Here is a 17,261-nt window from a genome sequence, read left to right as displayed (position 1 = left end):
CAGTTACAAGTACAGTGTTTCTTCTATTCTGATTGAAGATTGAGGATCAACTCTTTACGTGGGGGGTGATTAATACAGTCTGGTGTTTACACGGGCTGACACATTTAATCAGAACAGCAGCTGCATGTCGCCATCAGAAGTGATGAACATGTCATCCACTCGTCTTCTTTAATGGCGATCTCATCTCTCATCTGTATCTCATCCCTTTGTCACGTGTTTGATCAGCTCCCAGAAGACGGATCTATTTTCTGGCGTTACCATCCAGTACTTATTATCCAATACTCTTCAGTTCCAGTGTGTACTAAAAAACAAACTCTCTGCAGAGAAACCAATTCATCTTTAAATAGGAGGAATGTTGATTAATTTGAATATTTATGGATGCACAAACACTAAATGAGACAAAGATGTAGAGTTAAATCTCAATTACAGTTCAGGAAGGAATTTTCATTGGGGGAACAAATGCCCAAATATAATTTTTTTAGAAACAGATGAATATTTAGGTGTTTAATCAGAAGAAGGACGTTTCCCTCTGCAGCTAATGGATCTGTTTCAATCTTTTATGGCCTGTTTATTGTAACTGAGGTGTTAAAGCATTTAAAATTGTACTTGCTCTTTTATAATCAGAATATTAGGCTCCATTTAAAGATACCTTAAGTCCAGGGGTGGACTGGGACAAAAATTCAGCCCTGGCATTGTCTGTCCAGACCAGCCCACTACATTATCAGCGGACACCACATAGAAGTCCACAAATCTTGCGGCGTCTTCTCTCATGCATACTACTGTTACCACCTAGCTCAAAGATGGCAACAAGAAGGGAGGCCACACACAAACCTCTCAAGCCAAAAGTAAGTTTATTTAACTCCAAATCAAGATAGCTCTAACTAATTAGTGGGATGTGTAAAATATGTTACGCGTCAGTGGTGTTAACAGTGTTTGGATGTGTGAAAATAAGGTGTGATGTATGTTGTAAGGTGCAGAATCAAAGAAAAACAAAGGCTGAGGGCCCCATGCCCCTGGAAGCAGCCTTTAGATCTGCAGCTGAAGCCCAGCCCAAAAGGGCAGGCCCAGGGTGACGCCCCTGTTAGCTCTACCTCTGTCTGGAAAACAACTCCTCAGGCTCTCATATGTCAAGTGGTCAACCTGAGAAGGACATGGATACATTATAATGTATCTAATCATCACAAATTAAGTATGATTTCATAAAACATAAAAAATGATAAACTCACCAGAATAGAGGAGACTCAACAGACATGGTACAGTGAAGGCAGAGAGTGGAGGCAGACAGAGAGCAAGTCCTCGAACATGGACAGAGGGGGAACAACTCCTCAGGCTCTCACATGTCAAGTGGTCAACCGGAGAAGGACATGGATACATTATAATGTCTGAAAAATAAAGAAAATGTTTTCCTCTGTCCTGCACCTAGAGTTGAGAACTTTTTGGATGTGTGTTTCTTTTAAAACCTTTTGAAAATTATTATAATTATGAAGTATGAATTTATACATTAAAAAATACATGATAAACTTACCAAATTCTAACAGTGGTCCCAAATGTCCACATATAAAACAGAGGGAGAACGACTCCTCAAATATATCACAACAACCTGTAATGGAGAATAATTGATCATTTAGTGTACATGATCACACCATTAAGGATAAACACATAAGCACAATAAAACTTCTGAAAAGAATTATTAAAATGACAAATCATGAATTACTACATCCATAATGATTATAAATGATTAACAATGACAATGTGTGATAATAACTGGCAAATTTTTCAAATTAAACTAATTATTCCATATAGGTTTACTTGTATTCTGTTTTCAATGGCTAAGAAAGTTTACTGTTGCTATGGCAACAGTAAACGATGTTAGCAGCTCTTAGCTAGCTTAGCTAAATCATCTGAACAATAATAGCCCATAATATCACAATTCGGCATATTAAAACAAAATCAAAAAATGTTCTACTTTGTTTTGGACATGTCTCAAAAATGTAGCCTAGCCAGCCCCAGGCCAGCGTTCCTTACCACGTCTGCCTCCACTCGCTCATCATTGTCGAGTCCTCCTCGCTCGTCTCCCGGCGCACCTGCTGCTGCTGGGCTGGTGAACCCGGCACCAAATAGGTCCGTCAGTTTGGCACATGTAGCAGCCTCCACCTCCAGAGACTTCAGCTTTTTTCCCCGATGCTTCTCAGCGCCACCCGGGCGTTTTATACTCTTATTATCCATTTTAAGTTTCTGTCTCAGCAGCAGCCCGACCCGCGACTCGTCCCCGCGGCCATTGCCATGAGGTCCCGCCCCACCCTGGTTTGTGTTGTGATTGACAGCACTGTCAGGGCTCTCTGAGCCTGTCAGCCCATGATTGATTTACAATGACAAACAATAGACCAATAATATGTGTCAATGCTGGCAACACACTGCTAGCCCTCTGTAGCTAATTGGCCGGCCCAATTGGAGGGAAATTAGAGAGGAAGAAGAGAAAAAAAAACAAAAAAAAAAACATAGCGGACCAGACCGGCCCACATTGGGTCAACGGCCCACCGGGACGATGCCCGGTATGCCAGATGGCCAGTCCACCCATGGAGAGGACCCGCTCCCTATGTTGATATAAAGTGTGTTAATATAAAGGACCCATTCCAGGGTAAATAAAACAATAATTTGTACAATTTAGATTAATCACACTAGTGAAAACATCACTAGGATTATTTTATATAACATTTCTGCCAATAGATCCCTTTCACCTAAATCTTACACACTGGACCTCTAATTGTTTTTTTTGTATGTCCTTTTTACGTATCCTTTAATGTATCCAGTTTCTATTTGTTATAAATGTGGAAAAAAAACAGTACATATATTGATAAAATGGCTTGCACATGGTCAAATCTGTACAAGTTTCACATGTCTGACAAAGATCTCATTCTGAACACATCTATCTGACAATATTAAGTTGCAGTGCCATCCAGTGGCATCAGGAAATGACTGCTTACTGGAGGTTGACCATATTCACTTCGAATTTCAAAAAGCTTTAATACCTTGATATTTCTGCTCAGGAAAGAGATTTTTTTTTGCCAATATAATGATCAGGCGGGGGGGGGGGGGGGGGGGGGGGGGGCAGACAACCTTTGACCAACCCTCTGTCTAAAGCTCTGTCAAAGACTTATGTCGTGTGAAAGAACTTGATACTGTGAGGACCCTGAGATTTGTTTATTCACGTCACCCCACGACTCAGAAAGTCCAGTTTGAGACGGATTAGTGTGGTGTTGGTCGATACACGGTGTGTGGTGGCACACAAACTCATTCACTACTGCAGCCCTTGGCTCAGACAATGGGATGTTTGAGTTAATATGATAATTCACGCTGAGTCTACAACAGTCAGCAGCCAATCGCCTTTCATGGACAGATGATGTCTGCAAGCAGAATGTTTGAAATATAGCTGTAGGATTTGAGGTTGGCCTCCTGACGATCTACAGTACATGGCCAACAGAAAGGAGGACCCTCAACTCCTTCAGAAGATCAGCAGGGAGTCACCCAATGCCTCAACCAAGGAGGTTATTGTTTTGCCCCTGTTTGTTTGACTGTTTGTTTGTTTATGTGCAAAATTAACCCAAAACTACTGAACGGATCTCAACAAAAACTTTTGGGAAAATGGGACATGGTGTAATTATCAAACCCTCATGTCAAGGAAATGTATTTGAGGCTTATTTACAATAGATCCATAAACTGTATTATTCACAACGATAGATAAAAAGAAAATACAAAAAAAAAAAAATACATAGAACTTGAATGAAGATAATACACATTTTTAAATGCAGATGTTTCTGTATTCTTTGTTTTGTAAAATAAAAGTTTTCGTATTGGACAAACAATAAACGCAGATATATGTCTGAAAGTTTATTTTTCAACCAATAATATTGACCCAGATTAATGGTTTTAGCTCAGGTTATAGATGGTTGTGCCTTAGGAGGATTGTGTCAACTGGATTCCAGAGAGGCCTGATGCATAGATCACAGATCACTGCAGTGCAGGGTGGATAAAGCAAAGGGTGGGAGGTGTGACACTGTGACGACCCTGGGTCTTTTGTTTACTCACGCGTGATCTAGAAGGAAAACACAGAGGGGAAACAAGGGACATAGTTCAGTACACTGCATCACTCCCGGACGAGCCCAACACCTTCCACGCTCGGTTCAAACAATGCAGTGCCTACCTCTCGCCCACGTGTGGACGGGGAGGCGGCCACATTGTCCCTAGGAGCTGCTGACGTAAGACTGTTCTTCAAAAGGGCAACCACCGCAAAGCCGCTGGGCTGGATGGCATCCCAGGCCGTGCACCCAGGGTGTGCGCTGATCAACTGGCAGAGGTGTTCACCAACATCTTCAACATCCCCACCCTCTTCAAGGCATCCATCATTGTTCCAGAGGCCCCCTACATGACTACCGCCCGTTCGCACTGACATCAGTCATCATGAAGTGATTCAAGCAACTAGTCAAATGCCACATCTGCTCCTCCCTTCCTGAAACCTTGGACCCTCTTCAGTTTGAAAAAGGACCATAAAGGACCACAGCCTGTTACCATCTGGAGAATCAGGAGTCTACCAGACATTTTGTATTATCAGGCCATCAGGTTCCTGAACTTGTACTAAACTATAACTGACAACCCTCTGCACATCTTTTTTTCGGCCTGTTTGCACTTTATTTTGAAATTTGAACTAACACACACACGTTGCAACAACTGCACATGCACAAGTTCAAGCACCTTTAGTTTTGTAATGTATTGCATTCAACCTTTTTATAGTAAGCTCTTTTTACCTTGCTTTTATTTTTACTTTAATTTAACTGTGGCACTGCTGAGCTGACCGGTCTCTTCTTGTCCATCACCTTTCATTGTACTATTGATCCTGTGTTAACTGCACATAACAAATAAAACTTGAAACTTGAAACAGTGAAATCAATATAATGTCTTCTTGTTTGTCCCTGCAGCGGAAAAGAGCTCCGGGTTTTAATGAAGGAACAGAGGAGAGGAGAAGAGGAGGGGGACCTCATCTGAATTTTATGGGACCAGTATTTGTTCTTTCTTTCCTTTTGGTCTGGATGAAATATGACCGGCGTAGCAGATTGAGGGCTGGTCCACTGAGTCATTATGGGATGGGAAGTTATAGGATACAAAGGCTGTGCTAACTGCCTGTCCAAGAACACCAACAGTGAAATCAGTATCTTGTCATCATATGGTCCCTTTAAAACCAAAATGTAAATCTTATAAACAACTCCCGAATGACAGACAGACTGAAGCAGTGGGTGAAATAAAAAGCTCTAGGACTCAGGCGGTGTTTGAATTCAATTTCAAACGCATCGGAATAAATATGAGCAGCACAGAAACCCCACTATATTTAAATGAGACCACACAACATACATACGTCTGGCACTTACCGTTGTATTTTTAGGTTTGACTACTTCTAACATTTCCACGTCCTGCTCAGACCCCTCTCGTGCCATTGTGATTCCAAAATAAGGAACAAAATTTTAACTAGGGCTACGTTGTAGCACTTGCGGGCCCGAGCACCCGCACGTTGAAGCCTGTTGCGGTCGGTGGAGAGAGCGATCGATGACCAAGCGCACATCATCGATCGAGCATGCACTTCTCCACGTTGCATGCGTTTTGCGCTCTGCGGCAGTAGGTTTGCCAGTAGGTGGCGCCATCACTATTATTACGCACACACATATATATCTGTTCATGTAGGCGCTCTGATACAGCGTGAGCAATTTTGTGTCAATCGGACAATGTTAACACAACTTAATTTTCACACTGATCAGTAGGTGGCGCTCTGACCCTGAACTAATATTTATATGTGGAGCTGTTCAGATCAGTATTGTGATCATAGTTCAGTAGTTTGGAGCCGGTTGGATAATGCAGAGTGGATTAACAAAGTACTTCCTGTTTCCTGGCGAATCAGTAGGTGGCGCTATGACACTGAGGAAATATTGACACATAGAGCTGTTCAGGCTTGTACTCTTATCATGTGACAGAAGTTTGGTAGTGATAGGACAATGCACAGTGGACTTATGAAAACATCGTGTCCTTTGGCGAAGGATGATCCTTCGCCAAACATCAATGTTTACATGGTTTGAGGAAATGTCACAATTCTGACCTTGATTCAATGACTTGACTGAGCTCATTTGAGCTGTATATCTTAAAGCAGCCAGGAGCAGTTCATCAAAGTATAAAACATGTCACTTCCTGTAGCCACCAGGGGGCGCTGTAATTTCAAGTCATAATTTCTGTGTAGATGTCATCAGGATGGCACCCTTGTCTTACATGTCTAGTTTGGACTCGATTGGACAATGTATGTCCGAGATACAGAACCTCGTGTTTTGATGGCGTTTAATCAAACTCAAGACGCCACGCCACGGTCACACGGTGTGACGAAAGGTCAATCTCTTAATCACTTTTTATCTCCATCTTGTTGTGATGGCACTGATCTTAATTTGAAGTTAATCTGATGAAAGCCCTGGGACAAGTGCATCAAGTAAAAATGTGGAATATGGAAAAAAAATGGCCACTTAATCCAAAATGGCGGCCTCCCTGTTTGGTCAAGCATACCTATCCAAGATATTTTTTTGTTTGTTATGAAACGACACATGTCCCGATAGATTTGTATAAATGTCGGCCATCGTAGTGCCGGGGTTGCCCTATAGGGGGCGCTGGTCAGTTTTTTTGCCACGCCCATTTCTTAAAACCATATGAATATCTTCAGGGGGGGGCTGTTGTTACACACATGTAGTTTGAGAGAGATAGAATCATGAACACTGAAGTTACAGCAATTTCTTGTTTCACGGCGAGTTGATGAACTTTAATGCCACGCCATTCATATGGCGTTTGACGAAAAGTCACGGTAATCTTATGTCTTCATTGTCAATGTCTTGGGACCCATTTGATACAGTTTGACATGGTTGAGGTCAGTGGATGAGGAGAAATTCATCCAAGTGTAAGACAAGCAAAAAACAAGACATTTCCTGTTGCCACCAGGGGGCGCTGCGGTTTTAAGTCATCATTTATGCATAGATGTCATCAGGCGGGGACTATTGTCTTACATGTCTAGTTTGGACTTGATTGGAACATGTATGTCCGAGATACAGATGCCCGTGTTTTGATGGCGTGTAACCAATTTTTAACGCCATGCCACGGTCACACGGTGTGATAAAAAAAAAATCCCTCAATCATTTTTTATCTCCATCTTGTTGTGATGACACTCATCTGAATTTGAAGTTGATCTGATGAAAGCCCTGGGACAAGTACGTAAAAGTAAAAATGTGGGATATTGCCAAAATGGCCACTAAAAGCAAAATGGCGGACTTCCTGTTGCGTTTTTCATAATGCTCCATGAGACTTTTTTTCATGACTGGTCACGATACACCTATATCCAGATTTTGATGAAAATCCGTTATGTGGAAACCTAGGGGCTGGTTCCAGGGGGCGCTGTAGAGCCATTTTGCCACGCCCAATTCCAATTACTCCAGAATACTAAAATATCCGCAGACCTTGAATTTCCTGCAAAGTTTCATAACTTTTTGAGCATGTCTAGACCCTGAAAAAGCCCCCCAAAGGGAAATAATAATAATAAATATATATCTGTTCATGTAGGCGCTCTGATACAGCGTGAGCAATTTTGTGTCAATCGGACAATGTTAACACAACTTAATTTTCACACTGATCAGTAGGTGGCGCTCTGACCCTGAACTAATATTTATATGTGGAGCTGTTCAGATCAGTATTGTGATCATAGGTCAGTAGTTTGGAGCCGGTTGGATAATGCAGAGTGGATTAACAAAGTACTTCCTGTTTCCTGGCGAATCAGTAGGTGGCGCTATGACACTGAGGAAATATTGACACATAGAGCTGTTCAGGCTTGTACTCTTATCATGTGACAGAAGTTTGGTAGTGATAGGATAATGCACAGTGGACTTATGAAAACATCGTGTCCTTTGGCGAAGGATGATCCTTCGCCAAACATCAATGTTTACATGGTTTGAGGAAATGTCACAATTCTGACCTTGATTCAATGACTTGACTGAGCTCATTTGAGCTGTATATCTTAAAGCAGCCAGGAGCAGTTCATCAAAGTATAAAACATGTCACTTCCTGTAGCCACCAGGGGGCGCTGTAATTTCAAGTCATAATTTCTGTGTAGATGTCATCAGGATGGCACCCTTGTCTTACATGTCTAGTTTGGACTCGATTGGACAATGTATGTCCGAGATACAGAACCTCGTGTTTTGATGGCGTTTAATCAAACTCAAGACGCCACGCCACGGTCACACGGTGTGACGAAAGGTCAATCTCTTAATCACTTTTTATCTCCATCTTGTTGTGATGGCACTGATCTTAATTTGAAGTTAATCTGATGAAAGCCCTGGGACAAGTGCATCAAGTAAAAATGTGGAATATGGAAAAAAAATGGCCACTTAATCCAAAATGGCGGCCTCCCTGTTTGGTCAAGCATACCTATCCAAGATATTTTTTTGTTTGTTATGAAACGACACATGTCCCGATAGATTTGTATAAATGTCGGCCATCGTAGTGCCGGGGTTGCCCTATAGGGGGCGCTGGTCAGTTTTTTTGCCACGCCCATTTCTTAAAACCATATGAATATCTTCAGGGGGGGGCTGTTGTTACACACATGTAGTTTGAGAGAGATAGAATCATGAACACTGAAGTTACAGCAATTTCGTGTTTCACGGCGAGTTGATGAACTTTAATGCCACGCCATTCATATGGCGTTTGACGAAAAGTCACGGTAATCTTATGTCTTCATTGTCAATGTCTTGGGACCCATTTGATATAGTTTGACATGGTTGAGGTCAGTGGATGAGGAGAAATTCATCCAAGTGTAAGACAAGCAAAAAACAAGACATTTCCTGTTGCCACCAGGGGGCGCTGCGGTTTTAAGTCATCATTTATGCATAGATGTCATCAGGCGGGGACTATTGTCTTATATGTCTAGTTTGGACTTGATTGGAACATGTATGTCCGAGATACAGATGCCCGTGTTTTGATGGCGTGTAACCAATTTTTAACGCCATGCCACGGTCACACGGTGTGATAAAAAAAAAATCCCTCAATCATTTTTTATCTCCATCTTGTTGTGATGACACTCATCTGAATTTGAAGTTGATCTGATGAAAGCCCTGGGACAAGTACGTAAAAGTAAAAATGTGGGATATTGCCAAAATGGCCACTAAAAGCAAAATGGCGGACTTCCTGTTGCGTTTTTCATAATGCTCCATGAGACTTTTTTTCATGACTGGTCACGATACACCTATATCCAGATTTTGATGAAAATCCGTTATGTGGAAACCTAGGGGCTGGTTCCAGGGGGCGCTGTAGAGCCATTTTGCCAAGCCCAATTCCAATTACTCCAGAATACTAAAATATCCGCAGACCTTGAATTTCCTGCAAAGTTTCATAACTTTTTGAGCATGTCTAGACCCTGAAAAAGCCCCCCAAAGGGAAATAATAATAATAATAATAATAATAACTAGGGCTACGTTGTAGCACTAACGGGCCCGAGCACAGGCAATTTCAAGTCTGTTGCGGTCGGTGAAGAGAGAACGTTCAATGAGAAGCGCTCGTCTCTGCGTTGCATGCGTTTGGGCACTGCGGCAAGGACTATCGCTTCACTTACTGTAGCCAGCAGGAGGCTCTATGAACTAGAGGTAAGTAACCTTGAAACTATACTACAACAAAACCTATTGCTTTATCTATCATCATATGCTTACATGCCGCAAGGCTTTTTTAATATAAAACTGTTATAAAAGTTACCGTTTATTTAACACGTCTAATGAACAGATTGAAGCAAGTTAGCTGCAGGGTCGTATGTTTGGTTGAGACTTTATGTTTTATTATAATAAGTTAATATCAATATGCTACACGTGTAAGTTGCATGTGATAGTAACTATGTTTCACCATTATTCTGTTGAAGGCTGGTATATCCACCATTACTATTCCCACCGCGTTTATTTAGCCTGTCATGGAGTTTTAAAGTGAATATGACAGTTTAGATATGATTATAATCTCCACACATCAGTGTTGTAAACAGTTCTCAAATTAATTATATAATTATGTTTTCAAACCGAGGGAAGTGGAGAGACTTGATGTGGACTGTTATCAATAGCTCTGTGGGAGATTATCACCTTGAATATTACAGATGAGGTAGAAAGACATTTTATCTATTTTTACAATGTTGTATTTCTTTCAGTACTTTTATCAAAAGCGACTTAAAATATGTGCATTTAACCATTAGGATACAAACCCAGACCACAGTACAACGGTTCTATCTGAAATCTGTTGTGCTTCATACACAACTCAAAACATTCTTTAACAGTGCGTTTCTTCTCTTTATAGATGAGGAACTGCAGCACCTGACGTCGTCAGCAGCAACATGGTGGTCAACACGTGGACGACTGCATCATCATCAGAAGCTACACAACACTTCTAAATTCCTCCCTTAAATAAAGATGGCCTGCAACTGTTTAGTGGTAACAGTCATTGCTCATTGTCATGGATAACAATTCATTTCTGTCTTTATTATGGTTGGTTAAAATAATAAAAACTTATTACAACAATGTGTATCTTTTGCTGTCTGATTTGATACACTTTAGATAAGAACCCAGTGTTTAATATTTCTGCTTTGCCATAAGAGACAAAACATGGTCAATTGGTCATCACAGCTGTGTCCTTCAGGCTCGTCCGTCCCTAATAAAATGAGAGGAAACATAAAAATAATCAGATCATAATCATTTCATCTTGGGAAATAGGTAGTGTACATCATTTTCAAATTCTCTATGAACACTGTCTGTTCTAGTAAAGTTACAATATATTATATCCACCATTACTATTCCCACCGCGTTTATTTAGCCTGTCATGGAGTTTTACAGTGAATATGACAGTTTAGATATGATTATAATCTCCACACATCAGTGTTGTAAACAGTTCTCAAATTAATTATATAATTATGTTTTCACACTGAGGGAAGTGGAGAGACTTGATGTGGACTGTTATCAATAGCTCTGTGGGAGATTATCACCTTGAATATTACAGATGAGGTAGAAAGACATTTTATCTATTTTTACAATGTTGTATTTCTTTCAGTACTTTTATCAAAAGCGACTTAAAATATGTGCATTTAACCATTAGGATACAAACCCAGACCACAGTACAACGGTTCTATCTGAAATCTGTTGTGCTTCATACACAACACAAAACATTCTTTAACAGTGAGTTTTTTCATCTTCATAGATGAAGAACTGCAGCACCTGATGTCCTCAGCAGCAACATGGTGGAGATCTGATTTGATACACTTTAGATAAGAACCCAGTGTTTTATATTTCTGCTTTGTCATAAGAGACAGAACATGGTCATCACAGCTGTGTCCTTCAGGCTCGTCCGTCCCTAATAAAATGATAGGAAACATGAAAGTATGTCATAATTATAGAGAAAGAGTTACATATGAACAAAGTGTGTATTCTTATTTTCGGTGGATATTCAACTATGTATTTGAATATGCTTTTGGATTAAAACGTGCACTACCATGACAATGAATGTTTAGTATGGAGCTATTTCACATTAAAAGTATTGCATTATAATTTAACACATTATGTATTATGTGCAATACTTTGTAAGTAATGAAAACAGGTCTGTACCTGGAGTCAGTGTTCAGTCTGGTTGGATTCAAGTTGTGTCTCACGCTGGACATCCTAGAGGAACATTGAACACAAATACACAGATATGTTAAGTCATACATGTGCCATGTTATCTGCTTAACAGACTTTTACATGGTAATAATAAAATATTAATTCAAAGTTAATCAGATCATAATCATTTCAGCTTAGGAAATAGGTAGTGCATATTAGCCTACAATTCTGTATGACACTGTCTGTTCTAGTAAAGTTACAAGGCTATGATTTACTCATATTTAACAAAAGAATTCAGTGAAGTCTGTCTGAGATTAACGATTTAAATACTGAAGGTGGGAGACACGGTTACTTTTCACTGTAACACGTTACAACACTACTCTGAAGAAAGAGCTTTAGGACACGTAATGCTCCTTTGAACAGCTGCTCTTGCAATGCAGATGTGACTTTAAACACTCAGGTTTCTCAGGTTTCAGTTAGCATCGCTAGCCCGCTAGCGAAACTAACTTACAAGCCGACACACAGTCTCCTGTCTCAGAGTCATCCGCATAAAGTAACGCTTATATCTGCTGGGTGGACCCGCTCATGTCGTTTCATGTCGGTGTTTGTCGGTAATAACCCCAATCGAATCGAAGGACAGTTACTGCACCCATGCGAAGATATTGTTAGCTTGCTTGTTAGCGAGCTAGTTAGCCTCCGGCGCTAGCGAAAAAGAAGCCGACACACAGTCTCCTGTCTCAGATTCATCCTTATAAACGAACGCTTATCTCTGCTTGGTGGACCTGGGTTCATGGCGGTTGTTTCGGTAACAGCTGGCATTCGCATCGAACCCGTTGATATACACTGAGCTGGTATGTAGCTCCCGGATTAGCGTCCCTTAGCTATCACGGCTGATTCAAAGGCACCCTGCGAATACATCTAAATGAAATACTCTACGTGACTTACCACAGAGCGCAGACGTCTTTGACGTGTCCCTCAGGAGAACAAGCAGAACTTCAAACCGTGTTTCTCATACGATATGGGAGTGGAAGCCGCGGACAGTCTGATGAGGCGTGTGCTGCTCACTCTATTGAGCTGAAACCGCAGCATGGCACCAGGAAGTGGGCGCGCGTCCCTGTGACGTCACGTGAATTTCAAACATCTATATCGCTTAAACGAGGGAGTTAAAATAAAATACACCCCCCTCAGAGTTGTCATGAAGGAAGAACTTAGCGATTGAGACTAAAACCAAAGTTTGAGCAATGCTGTAAAAGGTTTAATTCTCCTCTAAAGTTGGCCACCCTGTAAACACAGTCTGTTAATGCATAGATAACACAAAGCATGGTCTGACACTGCCATCTAGTGACTAAATATTGCAGCACATCTGCCAGATATAGATGTTTTCATTCCTCAAACTGGAAGCCACACCACGGTCACACAGTATTATGAAAAGTTGCAATTTCGTTAACTTTAGATCTTCATCTTGTTTTGAACACATGCATCAACTTTTTACGTTGATTTAATGAAGGCCCTACGAGTAGTGAATCAAACTGTAACACATAGAAAAACAAGACATTTGCTGTTGCCACCAGGGGACGCTGTGATTTTAAGTCACGATTTCTGTACCGATGTCTTCAGGTCGCGACTCTTGTCTTATGTGTATAGTTTGGACTCGATTGGACAAAATATGTCCAAGATACAGGAGCCCGTGTTTTGATGGCGTTTAATCAAACTTTGAGGCCACACCACGGTCAGACGGTTTTGCTAAAACTTAATCCTTCAATAACTTTAGATCTCCATTTTGTTGTGACGACGATCGTCTAAATTGTAAGTTGATTTGATGAAAGCTGTAGGAGGAGTACTTAAAACAAAAAATATCGAATATGACCAAAATGGCCACTAAAGTCAAACTGGCGGGCTTCCTGTTGCGTTATTCATAATGCACTGATGGACTTTTTTGTGCATCTAGTCATGATACACAATAGTCTTTGTTTTTTTTGAAGATCGGTGAATGCTAAATGAGGGGCTTTTCCGTAGGTGGCGCTCTTGAGCCATTTTGCCACGCCCTTTTCAAAATACTCCAGAATACGTAAATTTTTGCCGCCTTCGAATTTACTGCAAACTCCTACAACTTTTTGAGCACATTTAAGCCCTCAAAAAGCCAATTCATTTAAGCTAAGAAAAATAATAATAATAATAATAATAATAATCATTTCAATTTCAATAGGGCCTCCCACCGATTTCGGTGCTCGGGCCCTAATAAAAATCCTTACAGATTCAATAGGGCCTCTCACCATTCGGTGCTCGGGCCCTAATAATAATAATAAAAATCCTTACAGATTCAATAGGGCCTCTCACCATTCGGTGCTCGGGCCCTAAATATCTCTTCTTTGACAGTATATTTTTCAGGGTTCACAGAAACAGAGACGGATGCTTCACAGAAATCGTGTGTTGGTCAGTGCTCTGTAGGCCCGTAAAGGCCTCACCTGATCTAGAGCAAGCAACACCACACCTACCACTAAGTGAAACACCAAACACTTTACAAAGGGTCTTGTTTTAGTGCCATCGGGTGTGTATTAAGTCCTGCACTAACACTATATTGAATAACCACCTCCTGGCGTTGTTAACACGCCACAGGGCATCGTTTGAGTGCTGCTAGACATGTCATCCCAGTCATGAGATTGGGAGGGCCTGTCACATACCTGTGGACCTCAATGATTATTATACACTAGCTCACAACCTGTCCCATGACACAGCGTTTAACACTGTGTACTGATCTCATCCTAAAAGGAAACTGAATTGTTGAACCGTGGCTTTACAATCAATTCATTGTAAAGCTGCATTGACCAAGCAAAATGGCTTATAAAGTCAGTTGTGACAAAAAAGATCAAAAAGTCCTAATAAAAAGAGCTTGTGATAGCTAAATAGTATTAAGCGCAGGACTATTATTCCAGAAATGTACATTGATTCTGATATTTAACATTAAACGTGTTTTGAAATCGTGTTGCCTCATCCAGGGAAGCCGACTACCATCTCCCTTTTTTTTGTATCTTCAATTTGTATCTTGCTTGGTCGGGATATTTTCTCCTCAAATTCATGCATGGGCAGTTGCCTTGACCCTGAAAAAGATTCTACAGAGGCCAGTGGACTGTGTCTCAGTTTTTCATTTCAATTCTGATAAACTCATCAATACTATATTTGCCAAAAGGCAGTTGGTGAACTGGAATGTGTTTATCTGGTTGTAGTGTGTATTTCCCATGTATTGTGATGTGTGGCTGTTTTCATTATGATGATCAAGCCAACACCAGGCATCAGGCACGGCCACCATCAGGCGTTAAAGCATATACCTGTGAGGGGTAACTGTCTTAGCTGTCATGATATTCCACTTTGGTTTGATAATAAATAACGCTTGATCAAACTTCAGTAATTATAATAAAACCCATTTACTGGAACATACTTTTGAAGGTTGAAGAAGATTTTGCTCATGCTGTTACTTCAAAGTTCTCATTTTTACTCTGTTTGACTCAAATCCAACCTTTTTACTTGGGCTTTCAATTTAAGTTATTGTAACAATGCATCAGTCTATTTATAAATCTTGGACTGTTTTATTTGTTTTTGTTCAATTTTTTTTCATTCATCATTTACTAACTTGTTTACTTTTTGGGAACGTTTAACACTTTAATAACCTTTTTTGAATATATCTGGTTTACTCCCCACATTTCCTCTTTGCTTGCCTTTTTTTTAATCTTCAATTTCCCCCGGATGTATTTCTTACTCAGATTTTTATTAGCTTTTCTTCATGTTTTTTTTTTGTTTATTTTTTTTTGTTTATTTGTACTTTGGTTTGACCTATTGTAAGTTTAGTGGGATTTTTAATAGCGTTTGAAAAATCCTAGTGTTTTGCAGTAAAATGATCATACAAATAAATAAATAAAGTCTGATCGTTGGATTTTATTTCAATTTTTATTGTAAAGAAAGACAGTTCCACATTATCACGAGAGTAAAGAGATCAGATAGTTATTTACACAGATCAACCACCAGGTGTCAGCATAACGCAGTGTATATATGCTGCACTGAACAGTGGCTGCACCAGGTCACAGGCAGTCAGTCCAGGTTTTTGTGTCTGTGATTCACATGTTCAGGATCAGAATTCATTCTTGTTTATCAGTCAAATCTCTCGTCCAGCTCAGTTTCTTTGTGATGGCTTTGGACGGAGGAAGATCTTGTGTTGTGAGTAAAAGCTCCAGAACAGCTACTGAATGGACTCTGTGCTGATACACTCATGCTTTGTCAAATTAGCCCAAAACGAGTTGGCAATTCTTACAGAGTGAATTGCCAAATAAATCCCACAGCTTATCTGCAGGTGCCACAAATTCACACAGCGTCAGAAAGATTCACTCTCTGATAGTGTGTCCCACATACCTGGAATACACGCATAAATGCTGCAAGGTTTAATTGCTTAATTGCTGATTTTATCAATTGTAGCGCACCACTCACTTTTAATCCTTTGATTTTCCTCATTGTTTTATTTATTATTTGGTCTCATTGTAAATTCTTACACTTTGAACAGATTAAAATTACTTTTATGTTGTTTTTCCTCTTTTATTGTTGCTTGGTTTAAGTTGGATTCACATTCCTCTGACCCAAAACACAATGAGGGATCTTCCTCACCCCCCTCCTCCTTTTCTGAGGTTTTAAATGAAAAAGTAGATAAATAAATCCATAAACTAGAATGTCATAGAATTAAAAAGACCAAAAGTCCCCTTAAAACACATTCGTTTTATTTAATCAGGATTTATCAATTGTTCTTGATAAATCTGAAAACGTTGTAGAACACCCCAATACACAATGTCAAAGAAATTAAGAAAATAATTCCTGGATCCGCCCACTGATCTGGATCCAAATTGAATGGGTTCTTTCTTTACCCAAAGCACAATCCTTCCACCAAGTTTCGTTGTAATCCGTCCAGTAATTATGGCATAATCCTGCGAACTAACAGACAAATGCAGACACAAAACATAAACACCTTGGCGGAGGTGATAAATGTCTCAATTAGGACTCACTCACACTTAAATGTATAAACTATGTCCCTAATTGGCTTTCCTCAGTTTGTAAACTTTACACTTTTACCGGCAAAAACATTGCGGCAGTGAGAGGAAACGATATATTTGTGAGTTAAACATGGTCTCCGATTTAGATGTCATTTCAACATCCAAACCAATTATCTCTCATTTAATGCTGAGTTCATGTCAGGAACTGAGACTGGTCGTATCTATCCATCTTCTCAGTGGTGCAGCACTTTGCTGAGAAGGAAGTGAACAGACGAGTGAGGACATCCACAGTAAAAGCCTAATGTGATGCATGCTTCGACAGATATAGATCTCTGGTGTAAGTCACAGGTAAAGCATGCACCCTGCTGATCCCCCTCCTGGTATTTCTGCTGGGGGGGTGGGGGATGGGGTGGGGGCAGAATACGTGTTTAACATCCCTGGGGAGCATTAACACTTGTGTGAATTATTTATGTCGTCCCTCTCATCTGCATGGCTTTTCTCCAAGTGCCGGTTGACTGGTCCCATTTTCAAACCTGCTACAGATTGTGTT

At 40.4% G+C, this 17,261-nt stretch overlaps 1 long non-coding RNA gene across 1 annotated transcript; it reads right to left on the bottom strand.

Annotated features, from left to right (window-relative positions):
• Positions 1-896: 896 nt before the first annotated feature.
• Positions 897-2,232, bottom strand: LOC128451460 (uncharacterized). Its single transcript, XR_008340107.1, has 3 exons — positions 1,526-2,232; positions 1,227-1,382; positions 897-1,140 (listed from the first exon to the last, which is right to left on the bottom strand). It is a non-coding gene; the product is annotated as an uncharacterized LOC128451460 (long non-coding RNA).
• Between the last annotated feature and the right edge of the window lie 15,029 nt (positions 2,233-17,261).

The sequence above is a fragment of the Pleuronectes platessa genome, chromosome 11 (assembly GCF_947347685.1).
Source record: "Pleuronectes platessa chromosome 11, fPlePla1.1, whole genome shotgun sequence".
Classification (NCBI taxonomy): Eukaryota; Metazoa; Chordata; class Actinopteri; order Pleuronectiformes; family Pleuronectidae; genus Pleuronectes; species Pleuronectes platessa.
The sequence above is the reverse complement of the archived record's forward strand: the minus strand, read 5'-3'. Positions and strand labels throughout refer to the sequence as shown.